Source organism: Melanerpes formicivorus, unplaced genomic scaffold (assembly GCF_026170545.1).
Source record: "Melanerpes formicivorus ecotype bairdi unplaced genomic scaffold, bMelFor1.0.p_v2 SCAF_25, whole genome shotgun sequence".
NCBI lineage: Eukaryota > Metazoa > Chordata > Aves > Piciformes > Picidae > Melanerpes > Melanerpes formicivorus.
In genome coordinates this window covers 7,258,975-7,280,274 of record NW_027142377.1, presented here as the reverse complement: position 1 = coordinate 7,280,274, position 21,300 = coordinate 7,258,975, and the positions used below count along the sequence as shown (strand labels likewise).

Genomic DNA, 21,300 nt, shown 5'->3' with positions numbered 1-21,300 from the left:
AGGGAGTCCAGCCATAATATTGACATAAAAACCGTGAGAGCTTGGGACCCCTCCAGCGACCTCTCAAACACCCCTTTTTCTCTTCGGCTCTGTTTCTGCGTTGAAGACAGCAGGCCAGGCGCGTGCACACAGGGAATTTCCTTCTCGCCCATTCAGTCGCCCTTTAAATACATGTAGTAAACACAGGCACGTCGGTCTAGAGATCCTCGCAGAACACCTTCCGCGCACCCCTCTAGCTGCAAAAGAGGAACGGGGTCGCAGCGCGAAGTCCGCGCTCCCGGCCTCGCAGGCGGAGCTCCGCACCCGCGGCCCCGCCGCCCACTTGTCATGCGCTGGCCGCGGCCCTGAGCGTCGGGGGCGGGTGACCGCGGCCCGGTGAGGAGGAGGAGAGAACGGCGCGGCCCGCCCAGCCTAGGCTGAAGGGTTTCCCCCTTCTCTGCCGCGTTTTCCTTCGCTGCGGGGGTTGAGGCGGGTGCAGCGGCGGGGCCGCCGAGGCGGAGGAGGAGGGAGGGGTAGGAGGGGCCGCTGCCGCTGTGGGGCGGGTATGCGGACGGGTTGCACACTCACACACACAGACGCACACGGAGGGGCACGCACAAGCACAGTGTGCGGAGGAAGAAAGAGGAGGAGGTCGCCGCCTCGGAGCAGCCCCTGCACCCTGCGCAGCGCGGCGGGACCGCCGGCGGCGGCCGCCCTGTCTCCCGCCCCGGCGGCGGCTGAGGTAAGGCGGCAGCTGAGGGGCTGCATGCGCGGGGCGGTGGCGGCGCGCGGCGACCGTTGGGGGGCAACCGTTGAGGGCCGCCGGGTCTGAGGGCAGCATCGCGTCCTTCACGGGCAGAGGCTCTGCCAGTCCCTCAGTTTCGGGCCGTCACCTTGGGCTTGCCGCGCCGGCCGGGGCAGCCTCCTTGGTACGCCGGCCCTTCGCCTCGCTGGAGATAGATGCACCCACATGTGTATGTGTACGTGTGTGGGTGAGATTTTATATATACGTGTGTGTGTGTGTATTATATACACATTTATATGTGTGTTTGTGTGTGACCGGTGAGTGAATTATTGTTCTCATCTTCACTGCCAGCTGTGCAGCTTATGTAGTTTCTGAGTGCATCCGGATTTTTGTCACTGCTGGGCGGCGTGACAAATGTTTCTGTGTAGCTAAGTATTTAACTTTCTTGTGGTGTTTCATTCCATCCCACCCCCCCCAGCCCCTCCACACCCCCCTTTTTTTTCCCCCCCCCTCTTTCCGGGGAGAAAGCAAGGCTCACCTTTGAAGATTTTCTTTTCTTTCGGATGTATCGAATGGTCTCTGGGGATACAAGTGCTTGTGTTGTTTCTCTGTGTGTGCGTCAGTAATACACCCAGGTGTTTTTCAATCACTTAGTATTAATTTTCAATGCAAGGCTCAGAGCCGGTGTTTCCCCTCTGCCAGTAAGGTTATGCACTCTGTTTGCTGCATGACTTTGAATTATGTGTTTTCAGACACCTGTTACTTAATCCTGTTTATCCTTTCCAGTTACAGTTACCCAGCCTTGGTCTGCTTAATTTGTTTTTACTACCTGAAAGTAAATTACGACCAGTCTTTTATGCTGATATTTGGTAGAAACCCAGGAATCTACTGTATTTGTGAGGTGCATGATGTGCATCTGTTAGGTAACACCTTCTTACAAGTGTATGATTTTTGTTAAGTTATGGAATAATCTTCATCTCTGGAGGAGTTTATATAATGTCAAAGTGTCCATGGAAATGTATCTGTAAGAAAGGCAGGGGCAGTGGGGGCTACGTAAAATTAGAGTCTTTCACAGTATAAATCCACTAACGTGTGCATCGTGTTGTCTTTGTATGTAAATAATATTAATGTTTTATGAACTTCACTTGACGTTGCACCATGGAATTTTCAGTTTAATAACTGGAGTTAGTGCGGATGCTAGAGAAAATGTCGCATTTCTGATTCCAGAAGAGGATGAAGCAGGTTCTTTCATAACACACTGGTGTTGATGATTGTATTCTATCGTTTACTTGAGCACTTTAAGCAAGCTAATGATAGAACTCACTTTAGCTTATTTTCTGCAACTTCTGAAAGTATCATGTTAACAGTATTTGCAGGCTTTCTCCAGATCAAGGGTGCTTAATGTTGCTCTGTACTGTGAAACAGTTATTACTGCGTAGAATTGAGCAATTTTGTGTTAGGCAGTTTCTAAATATGTGTCAGAAACAAATTTATTTCTGTTCAACTGATAACTTTGGGAAGTAATTAAAGACAAATGACAGATTTCAGGGATGAGCATTCTCTTCCCAAACTGTTAATACAGCTCTGCCTTCAAATGTCAGTTTTGATTCATCTCTTGGTGATATCACTAAAACCCAGGTATTAATGTGAAAGGCAAACCTCTGGTGAAAATATAACTGCACATAGCTGTCAAAATAAAATGTTAAGATTTGATTGCTGGATGTGTATATGTACACGGTAGAGTAACAAGGCCTTTTATTTTGTAGACATGCGCCCACTTACCACAGCTTTGTTCTAAAACAGTATTTTCTATCATGAATTTATGCATAACCTCCACTCTCTGCCTTTTCTTGGCATGCAGGTATAAAGAAACTTGAGGGAGAAAAGAGACTAAAAGGGGGGGGAGAGAGAACTCATACGGATTTCCCTTAGTAACAGATGAAATACATCTTTGTTATATCGCTGGTTGCGTTCTACTTCCACGTTTTCTAAAGTTATGGCGAGTTATTTGGGCTTGATGTCCGCTGCTGTCTTCTGTTGTAGACGTTGGCCATTTGTTCCAGTAATATCTGGCTGTGACGATGAACTTGGGGCTACACTTTGAGTTGGTCAAGTATTTGTTGCAGCTTTGTAGGAACTGATGACATTTTTTTCACCAGGTTTACGTATACATGTTAGAAAATTGTAGAGATATGATTTCCATGTTTTGTATTTCTTCTTCATTTTTTAACTTGTTGTTATTTGTGGTTGTCCTGTGTTGTTCAATGGTTTACTTTCCTTGTTGGTTTTAACAGCTCAGTTGCTGTTCCTCCCTGTTGGTAATGTGCTGAAGACTGAAGTCAGCTGTTTTAGTATTTTCCTTAGAATGGAATTAATTTCCAGTGGAAAGGGAAACAGGGATACAGGAATACTTAATAGCATTTTAAAAATGAGAGCAAAAACTTAATGCAGGCATCTTAGCTAAGAGTGGCTAGTTATGAAAATCCATACCTCATTGATTTCAGAGAAGGCTGATTTCCTCTGTAGGTTCAGTTATCTGTCCCATTAGATTTGGGGAGTTGTCATAAATTAATTTAGAAGTGAAATTTTCCAAATAATAAAAACTCTGGTTGGTGGTTGTGGAAGTCATTATTAAAGGTTGCATAAGCATTATTTGCAAGATGGCTACTCAGTTGCCTGGGCTTAGTTCCATTCTCTAATAAATAGATGCATTGTGCTACTTCAGAAATTGCAAAACTGGTGGCTTGAGTTCATTTAATTAATTTTGCAAGATATGTCATACATCCAGGTTTGGGAATACTCTGTCTGTTGTTAATAGTGGAGTTTTTTGTGACCCAGACTGTTAACCCTTCAGATTTTTTTTTTTAGTTCTAATGTTTAGGGTGCAGGCACGAAAGGCTCAGATAAATTTTATTTGGTGGGACTTTGTGAGCTGGCTTTGAGGTCTTGCTGCTGCAGGAAGAGAGTGTGACTCGACTGTGTCTTGTGATTTTTGGACTTTGCGGTCACAGAGATCTGTCCCACAGAGGATTCAAATATAGGGGATGGCAATGGTGTAGATAACAAAATTACTGTGCTTTGGCATTAACCAGCCTGCTTTGCTTGTGTTCTCACCCTGTAAGCTCTAAGCTGTGAGAATGTATCTAATTGGTCCTCACCCACCTTCTTTTGGAAGTTTTGTAAATATGAATAAAGAGACTTGTGAAACTGCAGAAGATAGCAGCTTCCCAACTGTTCTGAAATTAATTATGTGTAGTAGTATTTTCCATGTTCCAGGAAGGTATGCCAGTCTCAGTGCCTGGAATTGGGTGCTGTAACATGGGGAAGAGTGTAAGAACAGCCCTTTTGCAGCCATGGTGGGACTCTCTTCGTTTCCAAAACAGGATGCTCTTGAGTCACTTTTTTGAGGCACAGAAATAGGCAGTGCAGCACAGTTGTGGTTTTAGAGATTCCTTTCCATCAGACTTCTGGATGTTAAGTTGTTGATCTTTTCTCTGTGAGTTTGTCACCGCTGGGATCTTGGAGGAGAATCAATACTTGCGTCCCCTCCCTTTGCAGACCTACATCAGGTTATATAAGGTAGTGAAGTGTTGTGGTTTCTTTTGTTCGTTTGGCTATACAAGTCATTCTAGGTTATCATCAACTGAATGAAGAACTTGTTAAAGCTGTACCTGCATGGCAGCAAAAGAATCTTGATTTTTGGAGAAGAATGAAACAAATGTCTGTCGTCTTACTGGAGAGCCTAGCTCTTACGCAGAAAGTTACATACAGTCCTGTTTGCCTTATTACTAGGTTTGGACGAGCGATACTTGTGTGTAGTTGTAATGTTTCATTTCACCATTGGAGTTGTGAAGAAGCAGTGGTCAGTCTTTCTTTGGGAGGGAACCTGATCCTGGGGAGCAGTGGAAATGTCACTGAAAGATTAGGCTGCCTAAATGTATGTGCTCATGAAAAACGGGGAAAATAAAAGGTCTCCAGCTTTTGCACTCCCTCATCTTTCATGGTTTAGATTTCTATGGTATATGGGACTGTTACTTTGATCTTTCTGTGGCTTCTTATTCTTTTCCAAGCTGGTCTTGAGCTCAGTCCTGATCCCATCTCACTGATGGCTAATAGCTGATTATGGGACAGACAGTATAGATCACAAAGACCATAGATGTGTGTAGCAATCTCACTTGTTCTCCCCTGTTTAGTGGCCAACTTGTTTAATAAGTAGATGTATCTATCGTCTGACTTTGTGTGATTACTGCAGGCTATCTGATAGGATGTGCTCCTAGATCCTGATGTTATGTTTCTCATCTTTTTTATTATAATAGCAAATGGTCAAAACTTGAGTTAAGTAGGTAATGGGAAGCTGTCATATCTTATGTTGGGGTCTTGCTTTCCATTTCATATGGAAGACATTACTGGTCCATCATGAGGTAAAGTTAAGGGTCACTTGCTTGGTCTTTTCTCAAAACAGTTTATTTCTTTAACCAGTAACAATAACTGGGAGCTTTAGACAAATGAGGTTGGACCATCTGTTTGGAATGTGGCCTATTGCAAGGTCTGTTTGTGGAGTTCTTGAAATTAGTATCACTGAAGTAATTATGTGTTTCTGCCATCTCCTTTCTGAAGAATCTGGCTCTATTCCATTGGATTTGGGGCTCTCAAATGGTAACCTTCTTTGTGAGCTAACCTTGCAATTTTGGAAGACTGTGAGAAGATGTGTAATGTTAGAGATACTGGGTTCAAGAGTGAATTGAATAGATTGTTCCTTTTCAGATGTGTACTGATAGATCATTTACTTGAAAAGTTTTAATGTAGGCTTGGTGTTTGTATTCTGTTTTTGTAAACATTGTAGTAGTAATTGAAATAGAGAAAAAATTTACATGGCATCCACTTATCAAATAGTTACATAAAATATTATCTGCAGTTGGTCTAGCAATATGCCATCAGAGAGAGAAAGATATATATTCAAGAAGTGTTTGCCTGCACTTTGCTAAGGTAGACATAGGTATGAAAAAGGTATTAAAGAGCAAGCTATTTGTTTCTGAAGTTACAGACAGATTTTTCTAGCAATTTCTATATTCAACTACTGCAGATGGGAAGCAATCAGTCTGGAGGTTAGTGAGTAATAAAAGGGACAAAACCAATAAGGACTTGAAAGGTTAATAAGCATTTCTTGGATTCTAGTTACCTAGAATTTCCATGATCCTGTGAACAGTGTGATGTAGAAAACAAATAATAAGGAAATTCTGAGAGATCTAAGCTGTGGTTTTGAACAAGATGGGTTGGATGAAAGAGCTTCTCATAACAAAGTGGTAATTTTTATTCCTTGATCTTTTAGACCATTCTGGGGTTTTTCTGTTCCCATTTTTCTCCTCCTTGAACGTACTTTTTTTCCCATCCCTGAGATTGCAATGTCTGTCATATTTGCTTTTTGGCTTTCCTTCATAAGCTTGTGGAAGTGTTCGTGACTGATACTGCTGTATGTGCTGTATTTGTTGCATGTACAGATCTTCTCTGCTCTTCCCTTAACTGAGCTTGTTATTCTTGATCCAGGATGCTTGCTTCCATCTCTGCTGATGGACATCTGTACTGCTGCTGCAGCTGCTAAAAGGAAACATAGGGAGGAAACTAATTGATAGCTGTAGTAAGAGCCTACTTGTTTTGAAATACACAAATTCCAATGAAAGTTCTTTAAAAATAAACAAACACCAAACAATTTGAATATTGATACCTGGACACAAGTTGCTTTTTGCAGAGTTGTGATAAGGGCATTTTACTTCAATTGCAACAGAATTCCTCTCAGAATAGTGAGAGTGGAAATGGAAGGTGAATGCCTTAAGGAAATAAAGCCATTGAGTAGTTACTCCAGCTGGGCTAACAGGATCTGTTGAACCAAACAGATTTGGTATAATTTTTTTCTACAAAGGACCCTGATCAGGGAAGAAAGTAGTTCTGAAGAAGGAGGAGGAGAGGTGGGGCAAGAAGCTGTTTGATTTGTGATAATTTGTTTTTTTTTTTGTAGAGATGTCAATGAAGCCTGTTAAAGGTGAGGTTGTGTGGCTCAGTGTGATGATGAAGGGGAGCGTGTACTGTTCCTCATTCTTGACTGCAAGGCAGCCAGGGACTGTTGGGACACTCTTACTTATTTTTTTTTTCCCAGATGCACTTCTTGAAGATTGGTGCAGATTAAGTAGACACTCTACTGGATTTGGAGAGCTGTACAGCATGTCTGATGTCAGCAAAGAATAAATTATTGCTTTCTGCTCTTTCAGTCTGTGTTATTTGTGTACCACTTTCCTAGCAAAATACACTTAGGAATAATTGTTGTACAAGGGAATGACAAAGGATAGTGGAATATGATTGCAGGTATATCAGAGCAGATTGCAAATTAGATACTGCAGTTGGGTATAAGAGCTGTGCAGGTAGTGTGAATACTTCGGCATCACTGCTCAGCTTGTGATTTTCACAGTGGAAATCTGTATCCATGTATGCTGCAGGTGTATGGGAGCTCTTGGAAATTCCCTTCAGCATGTGTGCCATCCCTCACATGATATGCTTATCTGCTTTGATTGGTGAATTCTTGGGCTGAGGCAGAAGGTTGGGGTTTCTGGGGGCATTGGGGAGGGGAGTAGAAAGATGTGGCCTGAGAGAATAATTGTGGGCTCAAATAGGGCAGTCTGAACAGGGAGGAGATTCAGCTGCTTCTTGTTATTCTTTGGGGTGGTGGTGCCCTGTTCTCCCCCACAGTTTTTGAGAACCTGGCAGGCTCTTCTTGCTTTAAAGCTAGGAGAAGTAGTTCCTGCTGTAATTCTACGTTTACCCTGTGGAGAGGACTGGTGGTTCTGTAATCTCTGCTGCAGCTGAACTGATACAGTGATTATTTCCAAATTCTTCAAATCTGCTAATACCTAACAGAGCCTGGCTATTAGTTTTGCTGATGTTCTGGTTTGCAGCTATGAAATATAGTGGCTTTTCATTGACCCATGACTACAGCTGGTGTCAGGGAAGAGAAATAGCTTCTGGGGAAGCCTTGGACCAGGACAGAACAAAACAAAGTTTTTCAGTTGCATAGGTTGCTCCTGCGTTCAGATATCGGTGGTATAATTTTGCTAAACTCAATCAGATCCTTGTCTGCTTGAATGTATCATAAAGCATTAATGTGTGCTTTAATTTATATCCTTCCCAGGCTGATAAAATACTGGAATTGGTGCATATGACTAGCCTGGCCAACAGGTACTGATAAAATGGCCTCCTTTGAGATATCCTAGTGAGATCATAAGGTTAACCAAGGGAAGTCATGTAAAGTGGTTTGTTACTGTGTGCCATTTCACATGTGTCTTGGTACAAGCAAATGTCTTACAGTTAAGTTAGTCTTTGCATCAGGTAATGAATGTATTTGTGCTGCTGTTATGCGAGTGCTGGCCATCTCTTCCCTTGCTTGGGTTGATAAAAACTGGCACCTTGAAAGAAGCCGGTGATACTTAGTATCAGTTGTCTGTATTTTGTTTTTACCTCTGTAGAGAGCTGCATAATTCTCATGGAGAAATGTTGAGTGTTGTTCCTATTGCATGTTTTTGTTTGGTTAGTATGGAAGGTATGAATCTTAATTTTTGCTAGGCTGAGTTCATTTAGAAGAGCTCTTATTAATGAAGTCTGTACTGCAAAATTGTGGTCCCTGCGTGGATAGAGAAATCACAACTCGTTTAGGCCTTTATCTGGTAGTCCAAATCATGTATGAAAAATTATTCACCATTCCTCTGCTCCATCTTTTTTTTAATTATTGATCCTTTCACTGATTTAGAGAAAATAAAGTATATTGGTTTTGCCTACAGTGACAGTCTGCCAGTCAATTTATTCAGGGTTTGCTTTTTTTCTTCTTTTTAGGGGGAAGAGGGTGTTTTCCTTTTTTTTAAAGGTAGATAAAGGATGATCTGCCAGTTTTATGCAGATGCCTGTGTGTTAGTTTCTAATAGGTTTTTCTCTGACCTAAATTTAAATGTATTGCTAGATGTGGGGAAACCAAAAGTACATTTGCAGTAATTCATTGCTATACAAGCAGATAATTTTGTAAATGCTTTCCTCAGGTGAAAGCAAGACATGCCAATTCACAGCTACTCATGTAAGAAATAGACTGCTTCCAAAGAACCCCATGAGCTTTATTGCTGGGGATGTTTTTATTTTATGATCTTTGACACTTCCATTTTCAAAACTAAATCAACTGAATCAATATGTCAAGAAATACATGCTCTGATTTATATACCTATGATTTAGTTACACTTAGTTAAATAAACAGTGCCCTGAAATCTTCACTGATCTCACCCTGCTTTCGTTTCTAATGTATCCTTGAAAAGACATTGCTCACTAGAGTTTAGTATAAGCACCTTCCTTCCCCACAGTAAAACTGAAGATGAGTATTGGACAACGAAGTCATAATCGCAGCTCTCACCCCGCAGTAAAACTGAAGATGAATATTGGAAAACAAAGTCATAATTGCAGCTCTCAGATATTTGATATATTAAAAACATCTGTTGAATTTATCCAAAATTACATGAAAAGATACACAGGTAGTTCTTCAGGTAATTTTGAATCATCAAATGATTGACACAGTGAGTAGTTTTGTGACTCAGGTGCTGAGCAATGTGGGGATTGCTTGAAAGCTTTTAACAACTGGAAAACAGATTTTGAGAATTCACAGGTAGAAATGGCAAAGGAAATTGCATTGTTTTGTTAACTGGTAAATTACACTGTATTAAGAAGGCTGTAATTTAGTGTCAGCATATTTGCTGTTTTTTCATGTGATTTTCATTCTCCTTTTTAAAACGGAATCGTTTTCCGTAAAGAAAAACTTAGTACAAAAAATACCAAGGATTTTTTTTTCCAGTTGTGTAAAATCACATTATCCCTTTAGTAGGCCTAATTTTTTAAATTTTTTAAAAATTTTTATCCCTAATAAAGGCTAATGAGATCTAAAATAATAACCCCTACCTTTAGCACTATTTAAATACTCATGAAGACTGGCAGGAGCAATTAGAAATTTTAACCAAAACTGGGATTGTGAAGGTATTGCTTTGCTTCATAGCATTAGAGGTAGTAATCAGTGTCATTTTAAGAGCTATAAAGCTGTATACCTAAAAGTTGTGAAGTTGTAGACCTGTACTGTTTGTGAGGTGAGGTACATCTCTTCATTAAAAGCAATCAGTAATTGTTTTGCTGGTAGCATTGCTTAATTTCGTAAACCATTGCATAGAATCCCTAAGTTATGAAGCAGCGCACTCATGATTTCAGTTAAAAGGTAGGTGCTTCTGTATATATGAAGTGCAAATAAATTTCAGGCTGTCTTCTTTTTGAAGAAGGTAGAAAAGATTCTTTGCAATTAATTTTAAAGCATGTAAATGAATCCTTATTTTAAAATGGCTGAGAGTGGATGAATCTTTTTTTTTCCCCTTCCACCTCTTCATGAACATGTCTTTGAGAGAAAATCAAGAATATTTTTGTCAGGGGATGTTTTGCTTAGTGGAGGGGTCTTTAGCTGAGCTGGTAATTAGCATATTTCTTAATGACTGAAACAATTTTAACAAATATTGTCTCTTTTTGTTTGATGACCAAATCTGAGTATTACAAACATGTAACCTGAGTCAATTTGAGCCTTGTATTCAACTCAAAATCACTCTGCCTCATTTAAGGTGCCTTTTGGAAGGTTGTTGCAATTTATCTATTCTCTCTCACTCTAATACTATTTTGTCTGGATTTATGCGTTTGCATTTTTGTCAGTTGAGGATTCACAGGCCTAAATTGTGTCCACTGATTGGTCTGTTGCTTTAATGGCTAACAGGGAAAATAATGATAATTATAGAAAAAAAATGCTGTGAGTAGTACATCACACTGGCACACATGGTTTGTTCTCCCTCTGAAATTCATTCTGAGCAAAACCCATGAGAAAAGGAATGGTTGAAGTGAAGCAGGTTATGTAAATTTTTCTGCTTATTTTCCTCTTACATCTTTCATTTTCCTTTGAGCTTTACATGGCACATGGCTCTGTAGATCATGTCTAGCTCTGTGCTGCTAGTATTGCTTTACTGTTTGGGCCTTGCAAAAGCAGAGGCACATGACTTAATTTTCCCTTCCTTGTAGTTTCCCACCTTTACAAAGAGACAGAGTGCAAGGTGTGTAAAAAACCAACTCACCTCCACCAAACAAAACCCAAAACAATTAAGACCAAAAAAAAAACTCAAAAGAAAATCCTAGCCTGTTCTGATAGATAATTGAATACTTTCTGGTTCTGGTGTTGAGTTTTTCTAATGTTGAAATTTGACCTGACAAAAGAAAGGTAAGGAGAACCTAGAGTGTCTGGAGTGACTTGGTGGGAGGTATGTCATGTATGAGAAATAGAACTGATCTGATTACAGCATGCTATAGCTACACAAACTCAGCCCTCCAGCACCTGAGATAGGATTAAATCAGCCTGCAGCTTCTGCAGGAGAAATACTTCATCTGACTTCAGAACTTATTCAACAATATCTAGCAGGCTATATATCCAGTGGGGTTCCAATTACTCATTCTTAAGAGAAGTATGTATCCACAAAATTGTCTCAAGATGCAGGTGCTTCTGACTGTAGCACTAGGCTGACATATATTTACTATAATTTTTATTTTTCCCCCCCAAAAAAACAGCCTCCTAGTTTATAAGATCAATTGTTAAAGGCTGCACTTTTTCAGGACAGATAGAAACTAGTGGAGTTGTAACTAAATGTGTTGAGGCTGATATTTCTTCATCAACTTAGCTCTGTTTAGCCAAAACAAAGAGCAGCTATTTGGACACATTTGGTGTTGAAATCAATGTGGTAGTATTACTGAGTTAAACTATGCAATTTGCTGTCACATAGCAGAGATAGGAACCCAGCCTGAAATCTTGCTCCTTGCTGTATGATACCACTGTGGTAATTATACCATCTAGTCCCCTTCTGCCCTCCCCAGATCTTTTGAGCATAGGTATATTGTGCTGTAGTGAACTTGTAAAATTAGATTTCTTTGTTCTGAACCAGGACTTTGGTTAAATACAGTCAGATGTGTGCCTCCCATCAGCTCCAGTGTTCTGATTATGTTTTTTTTTTCCCAATATCAGTCTTAAATAACATGATAATGCCTGACATGAAGGCTCATTGCCTTGCAAACAGTGAGACATACCATAGCCTTCGATAGTGCACATAAGAACAATATGCAATATTTCTAGCTTATCCCTTAAAATAGGAACTCAAATACAGCACAATGTAAATGTCAATTCAGGAAGGTTAGGTAAGTTTGGTATGATCCCTTAAGAATTGTTTCTTCATGTCCTAAATTGTAAGGTTTCTGGGGCATGAACTATCCTTGCATTATTTATTTTGTGGCATTTTTTACAATTCAGTCTATTTTTTTAACCTGATTGTTGTCTGCTTACTGCTACCTCAGATGAAAAAAGTACATTGCAACATAGTGGTTCTAATTAGAGAGTGGGTACAACACTATTTTATACGAGCTGAAAAGAACTGGCATTGATATTGGTTACATGCAGAAGTATCTAAAGGTGTAAAACAACTTTCAGGCAATTTAATATATCTTCGTATTCCAATTATGGAGACCTTTTTCAGTATGGTAAGAGGACTTTACAGAAGTCTGCAACTGTATGTGTTAGCAAGAGGGATTCTGGTAAATTCTTGACCTTGACATGTCCATGTCCCTGGTATGCTGCATTACAAACTATGCTAGGGCAAGCTCTCAGGAGTGCAGCTTAATGTATAGAGCAAGGCATTGCTCATACTGCTTGGATTGACGTGTCATGCAGTATTGGAGGCCATTGTCTTTAATACTTTGTTATGAAACTGATCCAGTTTTGATTTATAGCCCAGCAATAGCAAAGCTACATTCTTTTACACTTTAGAAGTATGGTCTGATATAGGATATTTATCAAGCAGTCTTTTTGCATACAGTCTTCCACCAAAAATGCAAATATGCTTCTTGGTGTTATTTCTAAGTATGAGGATTCCCTGTATAAACCTTTAAATTGGAGCATAATTCAGGAGAGTGGTTTGGTTTTTCTTATTTTAAATCATTATGGAGGTAGTCTGAATCAGCAAAGCTTGCTTTAAAGGGACACTAAAAACCATTGTTTTTGTATCCTCCCTCTTAGTTCTGTGAAAGGCAACAGGCAACAAACCCTGTACAAATTCAGCTGCATGGCTGGGCAAGAGAAGAAATAGAAGAAACAGGGCAGGAAGGAGTTGCAGTCTAAGTACAATCTATAAGGATGTTTCAGCTATGCTAAAAACTGACACTGCAGTCATAGAACACTCAATGGTCCAACAGGGGTTGAGGAATATTTTTTCAGATGTTTCACATACTTGTAAAAAGTTCTCTTTATCCCAAAGTATGTAGTATATAGGGACACCCTGGAGCTGAACACAATTTTTAGTATATAGGCAACAGAATGAAATGATGAAAATCTAATGGTGAAGAGAGCCTGAGAATTCAAGCTGTGTGTTTTTATAGTTTTCAATCAAGTGAGACTTCAAAGTTACTGACTTCTCTTTAAAGTGTAAATTTTTACCTTGGACAACCCAACAGCCTATTACTGGCTGCCATCATAAAGAAATTTGCTTCAGTAAAGCCTGCATCAGGCCCAGGATGTTTGCACAGTGAGGCTCTGTAAGTCTCTTTTGCAGATCTGTAGTACTCTGATCTGTTTACTGGACAAATAAAAAATTAAACCCATATATGTAACTTTTTTCTTTGTGAGAAACTAGTGGACAGGAAATCTAGTTAGCCATATCAGATTTCGCCTCAAGAAATTGCATCAGTTTCAAAACAGGCATTGTACTTGCTGCTTAATGTTTAAACCCACTGTCAAAACCTTTTGGCAGAATAATATGTATGGTTTCCTTGGGTGGATCTCAGCTCCTGTGCTGGTATCTGATAGAATATATTTACTTTCTTGGATTGACATACTATGCTATTCCAGTCACAGTAATGCCACTTTTACCTAGCCATTTGCAGCCAGATTCATAGGCTGTGATCAAAATTGGTTTAAAATGTCTTTTTTTTTTTTTTACTGTCTAATTTTTTCTTTTATACTTCATACTATTTAGTAACTGAACGTGTTTACTTTGAAAGGGGTATATGTTCTAGGTAGGTAGAAGCAAAATAAAAGTGTTTAAGCCAGTGGCAGTTTAATTTCAGCTCTGTACGTTTTGTTGAGACAAGAAAAGCTGCTGGCATTTAGGCCTTGCAGTTCATTACAAAGTGACTCCCAGTCAGATTCTCCTATGGTATTAAAACTAATTGGAAAGCAGAGTGAGAAATTTGCCATCCTCTGTTGCTTTTGTTGATAATGTGTGGTTATGTAAACTTCTTCCCACCACTTTCTTCTGAAACTTCCAGCAAAGCAGTTGTGTAGTGTAACATCTGCTAGCACAAAAATGGGTTGTAAATATACCGTTGAATCTTCTCTGGGCAGCCTAGTAAGAAGGAAAGAAAGGATGGAAACTAGTGTTCTCAGAAGCACCGATGGCTTTAGTAATTAATAATGCTTTGTAAAATAGCTTAAAAAATAGCTTAATATGATTGCTAAAGTAGAGAGTACATGAAAAAGCTGAGTGCATGTGTTTGGTACATTTAGAAGTTTACCATCATTCAATTTTCCTGCAGGAACATACCTAATACGATCAGCTGTGTACTTTTCCATGTGTTATGGGACAAAGAGGTTTGGATAAAATGCCATGCTTATTCTGTGTTGTTTTTCACTGGGCAGTGTATCTTGTTTTACAACAAATAGGTAATTATTTCAAGTAAATACTCAAGGGGAGAAATAATGCTGCTTAATTGGTTCTCTTGCTTTTGTGGAAGATTAGGATTGTAAAAGCATAGATCAGAGCATGCTGTGGTGGAGTTGCTGGCACACACTTCAAAACATGAATGACAGGAGATAAATTCCCAGTTGCTGGAACATAAGGCGTGTCCCAAAAGTAGTTTCAGCTGCAGCAGTTTCTTGTGATGGCGCTGAGATTTCCCTGGAGAACTTAGGTGGCTCCATTTTCTCTTGCTGATTCCAAGTGATGGCAGTTTGTGGCCTGCTGACCTGAAAGGAATTGCCATCTTCTTCTCACCTTCTGTTCCTTGTTGCATGTCCTGACTGCATGTTGAAGCCTGGGATTGTTCCGTCATTTGTTTTCTTTGGATGTGGTGAGACAGTCCACTCTTAGTTGGAATGCAATTTTTAATGAAAATAATTTGATTGGCCCAAGCAGAGTAAAAGCATTTGCCTGTAATTGACCTGGATTCTTTGTAATGCTGTAAGTGAAGTCTTGGATTGTTAATGCTTTTATTGGCAATGAGTAGTTTCATAGATTGAAAAATCTCTTAAAATGCAGCATGATAATTTTGGTTCCAGAGTCACTATAAGTGACTGTAGGAGCACTTCCCTTCCTCCCCCAATAAAACATCGGTATGAGCAACCTGAAACAGCCAAAATTACCTGCAGGAACTTTAGGATAGTATATAGTTCTTACATCCAAGATACCCTAAAAGTTTATGACTTAAATTGTAGATTTGGTTTCTTAGGCCTATGACATTTGAGAGCTTGTGGTAACTGTTTTGTATTGTGCAAATGCTGCTCCTCTTTATTGCTTGAATTAAAATTACATAGTTTTATCATCTAAACACAATTCATTCACTGTAGTGAAGTCTAAAAGACTTCATTTGTAAGTAATTTTAGAGCATGTATTTAACTTTTATTGATTGATAGGCTTTTCATAAAGTAGAATTTCTTTGGAGTCTGTGGAAGTAGTCTGCCTGTTTCAGGAATTCACTGTGCCAAGTCTTGCTCAATGACCACCAAAACACATTTACTTCAATTTGGTTAAGCACTCTGATCCTGAGTTCAGAACTTTCCTAACTCATGAGTGAATGACTGGGGTCAGATGTAAATCTAGTACTCAAGTTACTGTGTGGCACTAGCAGCAGTTTGTATACTTTTTGTTAGTAAGTTTCTGACTTAATTGATTGGAGCTAAATGCATCAGCCCTTAATAAAAACATATGTAGTTTATGAATGGGGTTTGCATAATGATATTCCTTTGGCAGAAATGGATGAAATGTTGTTTGGTGGGGCATTTTTACTGTTTCTGAAGTTGTTCATAAATAATTGTTCAACTGTGTATTTGGTGACTTCTTTTGTCTGTGTCTGTGAATCACACTGTCCAGGTTTTATTCACATGGGGATGGGTAGCTGTATGGCCCATAGTCAATGTCATCCAGGTAAATATCAGTGAAGAAAAGGTGCAGAGTTTATGTAGCTACTGAAGAGGCTGCTGTTCATGTGGATTAGAATGTGAAATGTTCCAGAAAGATGCCAGAGGCTCAAATTATGTAATGCTTAGAGCAGGAAGCTACTGAATTGTGTGCAGTGTGTTACCAGCTTCAGACTGATGTCCCTGGCAAGTCTCCACTCCAGGAAGGAGCTGAGGTTTCTCAAAGGCTCCACGTGAAGATGAATGATTTGACAGCATGGCCCTTGCTAGAACAGTTTGCCCTGTTGAAGGCAGGAGCTGGCACTGCACAGCCTTTCTGCGTGCTGTAAGGAGACAGAGTTCTGACATAACGTTGTTTTGGTAAGAGTGGTTTCCTGCCCACAAGTGTGTACCAGCTGGCACCATCTTATCAAGGACCCAGTTTTAGAGTGATTTGATTCCCCTGGTTTGTGTGTTGGTGGGTGTGGGTTTTGTTGTTGACTTTGTTTTTCTCTAGATCCTGAAATAAGAGAGTAAGAAAAGACTTCTCTGGAAACTACATGTCTAGATTGCTGTGTAGTAAATTTAAGTTTGAAATATGCTAAAAATTGTATGTCTAAAAATGATAAACAGATAAACTATGGTCAATATTCCTTTTTGATACCAAAGGAGTGAAGATTTGGTAGTTATAGCTCTTCCAGTATATATATAGGTGGACTAAAATAGTTACATGTAAATTTAGATTCTAATGCTCTTCTCTAGTTGGGTTCTAGCTTCATTTTCGGAGTCAGGCAAAAGGTCCTTGTTGGAATTCTAAGGTCTCCTAGTGCGTAACTCCATAGCCAAGTATCCAGAGATGGGAAACACTTGTAGACTTCTAGAAGTGTGTTCATGTCAGGTCATTCTCTCTGATTGTCTCAAATGACAGGGGAAAAAGAAATTTTTGTTTGGTCTCTGTTCATGAAAATTTGTTTTCTGCTCTAGGAAGGCTGTCTGTCCTTTTGAAGGATTATGTAATACAGCTGAAAACTGAAGTCTGTTACTATGGGGTTAAATTGCATGATATATCTAGAGTGATAGGAAAGTTCAGATGACAAGTCAAGAAACAATTTTTTTCCTTGCTGAACAGTAGTTAAGAAATCTGTGTTGTGGCCAGTGGTGAGTATTTAATACTTAAGAATTTGATGCCTTGGCACCTACTTAGGCCTATTCAGTTGCAATCGAGATCCTGTGGAATCTATCTGGTTAGGTGTTTAGGACATGAGGAACATTAATGATTGCCTGCATTACAGTAGGTATCACAGTATTTCAGAGGTTGGAAGGGACCTCAAGAGATCATTGGGTCAAACCCCCCTGCCAAAGTAGGATTACTTAAGGTAGTCTGCACAGGAATGCATTCAGTTAGGTTTTGAAAGTCTCCAGAGAAGGAGACTCCACAACCTCTCTAGGCAGCCTGTACCAGTGCTCCATCACCCTCACTGTAAAGAAGTTTCTCCTCATGTTGAGGTGAAATCTGTGTTCAAGTTTGAACCTGTTGTTCCTTGTCTTAATAGTGAGCACCACCGAAAAGTCCTTGGTCCCATCCACTTGACACCCACCCCTCAGATATTTCTACACATTGATGAGATCCCCTCTCAGTCTTCCCTTCTCAAGACTAAATAGCCCCAGGTCTCTCAGTCTCTCTGTCACTCAAGTTCCCTAATCATTCTTGTGGCTCTCTGTTGGATTCTCTCCAGCAGTTCTGTCTTTCTTGAGCTGGGGAGCCCAAAACTGGACACAGTATTTCAGGAGTGGTCTCACCAGGGCAGAGTAGAGAGGTAGAAGACCTAGACCTGCTGGACACAGCCTTCTTGATTCATCCCAGGATACTATTGGCTCTCTTGGCCACAAGGGCACATTGTTGTTCCATGGAGAACTTGGTGTCCACCAGCACTCCAAGGTCTTTCTCTGTGGAGCTGCTTTCCAGCAGAGCAGCCCCTAACCTGTACTGGTGCATGTTGTTATTCCTCCCCAGGTGTAGGACCCTTGCATTTGTCCTGATTAAACTTCATAAGGTTTGCCTGCACCCAGCTCTGCAGCCTGTCCAGGTCATGTTGCACAGTCCAACGGGGTGTCAGCCAATCTCCCCAGTTTTGTATCATCAGCGAACTTGCTGAGGGTACTCCATGCCCTCATGCAAGGTGTTGATAAAGATATTGAACAAAACTGGACCCAATACCGATCCCTGGAGAACACCACTGGGCACAGGCCTCCAAGTTGACTCTGTCCCACTGATGACGACTCGCTAAACTCTGAGCCAGTTTTCAATCCACCTCACTGACCAGCCATCTATACCACATGTCGTGAGCTTTTATATGAGGATGTTATGGGAGAGAGTATCAAAAGCTTTGCTGAAGTCAGGATATATGACATCCACTGCTCTTCTCTCATCTGCCCATTTGGTCACAATTTTATAGAAGGCTATCAGATTACTCAGGATCTCCCCTTGGTAAATCCATGTTGGTATCAAGGTACCTAAGACTAGCTTGTTCATCTCTTCTTAAAAGTGGATTATTTTTATTTCTTTGGAAGAGGAGAGAACTGAAAATCACTTTTCTATTTTGACCTTCACAACCATGTGGAACAAAGGCTAAACTTGAAGATGCAGGTGCTGTCTGTTATCCTGTGAGGAGTCAGGCTTCTGTGAATTATGGATTGCTCAGTGTTTCTGCCTCTAGTCAGCTCAGACTTGACTCTGGCTCTAAGTGTTTCCTTCAATTTGCAGCATTACTGAAGGGGCCATTGAAGATTTTGAACACAAACAAGCTTCTGAAGAAATAAAACTAGTTGGTGAAAAGAAATAGATTTTTGGTATTTGCATAACTAAAGAAACTTCTTTTCCCCCATTAAATTGGTATCATACTTGTCTGTTTACATGGAACATGAGAAATTTCAGAGCCCAAAGGCAGTCTTAGCCAGAAAGCTGTAAATGATTAAAATCAGTTGAGAAACAGAATCTGTTTCTGTTACATGCATTAGGTATGGTATGATGCTACTGTGGAGCTGTGCTGGCTTTTATGACAATGTAAATGTGTTGAAACCTGACCACAATCTGCAAGAGAGCAAAAATATCTGAGGTTCACCTCTCTTTGCAGACTTGTAGCATGTGTGCTTGAAAGTAATTTTGCCATGTTTGTGTTTTTCTGACAGAAATATGTTTTGAATAGTGACTCATTTTGGCACTGAGTTGGCTTTAGTTGACCCCAGAAGTAAGTGTAAGGATGCCTTTGCATGCAGCTGTGAAGTAGTGCAGACCCAGTGGTATCTTGTTATGTAATTATAAGCTACTGAGGCCACCCTAAAAGTGCACTAGCAAAACAAGTTTGAAGCATTAAACAAAACAAACAATAAATGAAAAAAACCCAATTGCACATCTCAAATAAAAGCACTGTGTAGCTTTTTGTTAGGAGAATGTGCTGTCAATATTTGAGAACAAATAACCTAGCCAACATCTCTCAGAGCTGCTATTTGTGTTTTGGAAAAATTTTGGTTTAATGGAAATTTTTGGCAACTTTGAGAGAATTCAACAGAGCAGGAGACTGTTCAACTTATCTCATTCCTGGGATTGCTGTGGTTCTGTGGTTCTCAGTCCTTCTGTTACACTATTTGGGGTAGTTTATGTGCCATGAGTTTCCAAGGTAAATGGTAGGCCTACATTTCTAGCCTCTCTTGGCAGGGACACTTGTTTTCTATTCTGTTTCTGAGGCTTTTTTTGTTTGGTTGTTTTTTCTTCTATGCCTCAGATGAAAAGGTATCAAGTCAGATTTAATCCATAGTAAGCATCTGGTGCATGCTCTTGGTGTTAGGCTTCAATTTATTTTACTTAAAAGAATTGCGTACAGCTTCTGGTCTGATGTGTGCAGGAGCTCTTGCTAGATTACTTTGAAAGAGCTGTAGTTACGTTCATATTATTTTCAGTGCTGAACACTTTTTTCTCCTTTTAAAGCATCTTCTCGTATAATAAATGAATTTTAATCTACACTGGGATTTTGCTTCATTTTTTAACATTTTTGGCCTTGTCACTCAGATTTCTGTAAATTCTTGCATTACTGTGAGTGGCTGTTGTGTTCATGTCCATTTTAAGCTCTCATACAAATGATTTAAGATACAGAAATTGCTTTTGTTCATTTTAAAGTGTGTGGGGGACGTAACAATGGCAAAGCAGTTGCTGTTATTGGTACAGGTGTGATAACCACAGGATCTATACAGGTGCTTCCTCAGACAAAGCTTGGGATGAAGCCAGTTTTCCTTGAAGCACTCAATCTTATGATGCAGAGTGCATAGCAGAAGATGAAGATACTAGAATGTTGCTGGGACTCTGTTCCCCCAGCTCCAGACTTCAGGGCAGCAAAAGGGTCAGAGCAATGTCAATCATTTTACCCATTTGCACTGCCTGGAAGCATGAAAGTGTTGAATGTGGGTGTGCAGCAAACCCCTTCCACACAGAGCTATAGAGAGGAAAGACAGAAGTGGACATCAGTGAATTAGTTGGTGTTTCTAAAATGCCAGCAAAAGCAATAGGGGAATCTGTTTTAGCACTACTAGCAATGGCATAGTTTACTTTTTACCCAAAGCTGGGATAAGAAAGAGACCTGGTTATACAACTTAGAATAAAATAAACTTGGTTTTGCTCTGCTCCTGAAATGCTGCTTCATTCTTGGTCTCTACTGTGTGGGATTGCTTTCTAGTTTTAAGTGCATGTGCAAATGGATACTGTGTGTTAGTTTCACCTGCTGCTATGATGCTTTTGCTTAGATAACAGCAAAAGGAATTTAAAAATAAGATGAACTTCAGATAAAACCTCAGTGTGTAATATTTATGCTTCTTAGAATGTACATTTCTGATCCATAAGGAGAAACTATTTCAGGGGAGAAAGATAATCTTGAAGTGTTTTTGAGTAATGAATTATTAGTATTCCCACTTAAAGCCTTTTATTATTTTTGTTATTTTTAGGGAAAGGAAGTCATCCTCTACAATGGAAACTTCTACAGAGTAATTCCTGATTTTCAAGAGGTATGGGTTTTTCTGGGTTTGGTGGGTGGTTGTGTTTGGTTGTTTGTGTGGTTTTATGTTTTTGGTTTTTTTTCCTCTGTGTGTGGGTTTTTTCACTAGGTTATTTACTTCAAGTTTAAAATATAGATTAGTATTTCAATGCTCCATTGTCCCTGTTAGCATCCCTAGTGTCAGGGTTTTCTGGAAAGAAGTGTGTGTGAGGATGATCAGTGACAGATGGGGGGTATTCTGGGTCCTTGGTGGCCTCATGTTTTCATAGAGGCTAATGTTCTAA

General features: G+C 39.9%; 1 protein-coding gene across 7 annotated transcripts in view; it reads left to right on the top strand.

Annotated features, from left to right (window-relative positions):
• Positions 1–523: 523 nt before the first annotated feature.
• The window catches only part of PLCB4 (phospholipase C beta 4), a 165,270-nt gene continuing 144,493 nt past the window's right edge, over positions 524–21,300 (top strand). For 6 of the 7 annotated variants that reach the window (XR_010989135.1, XM_068153183.1, XM_068153188.1 and 3 more), the window contains exons 1-2: positions 524–721; positions 20,967–21,026. The gene's annotated coding sequence lies outside the window, so the exon portion shown is untranslated. The remainder of the gene's footprint in view (positions 722–20,966; positions 21,027–21,300) is intronic. The other variant, XM_068153185.1, reaches the window with a different exon arrangement.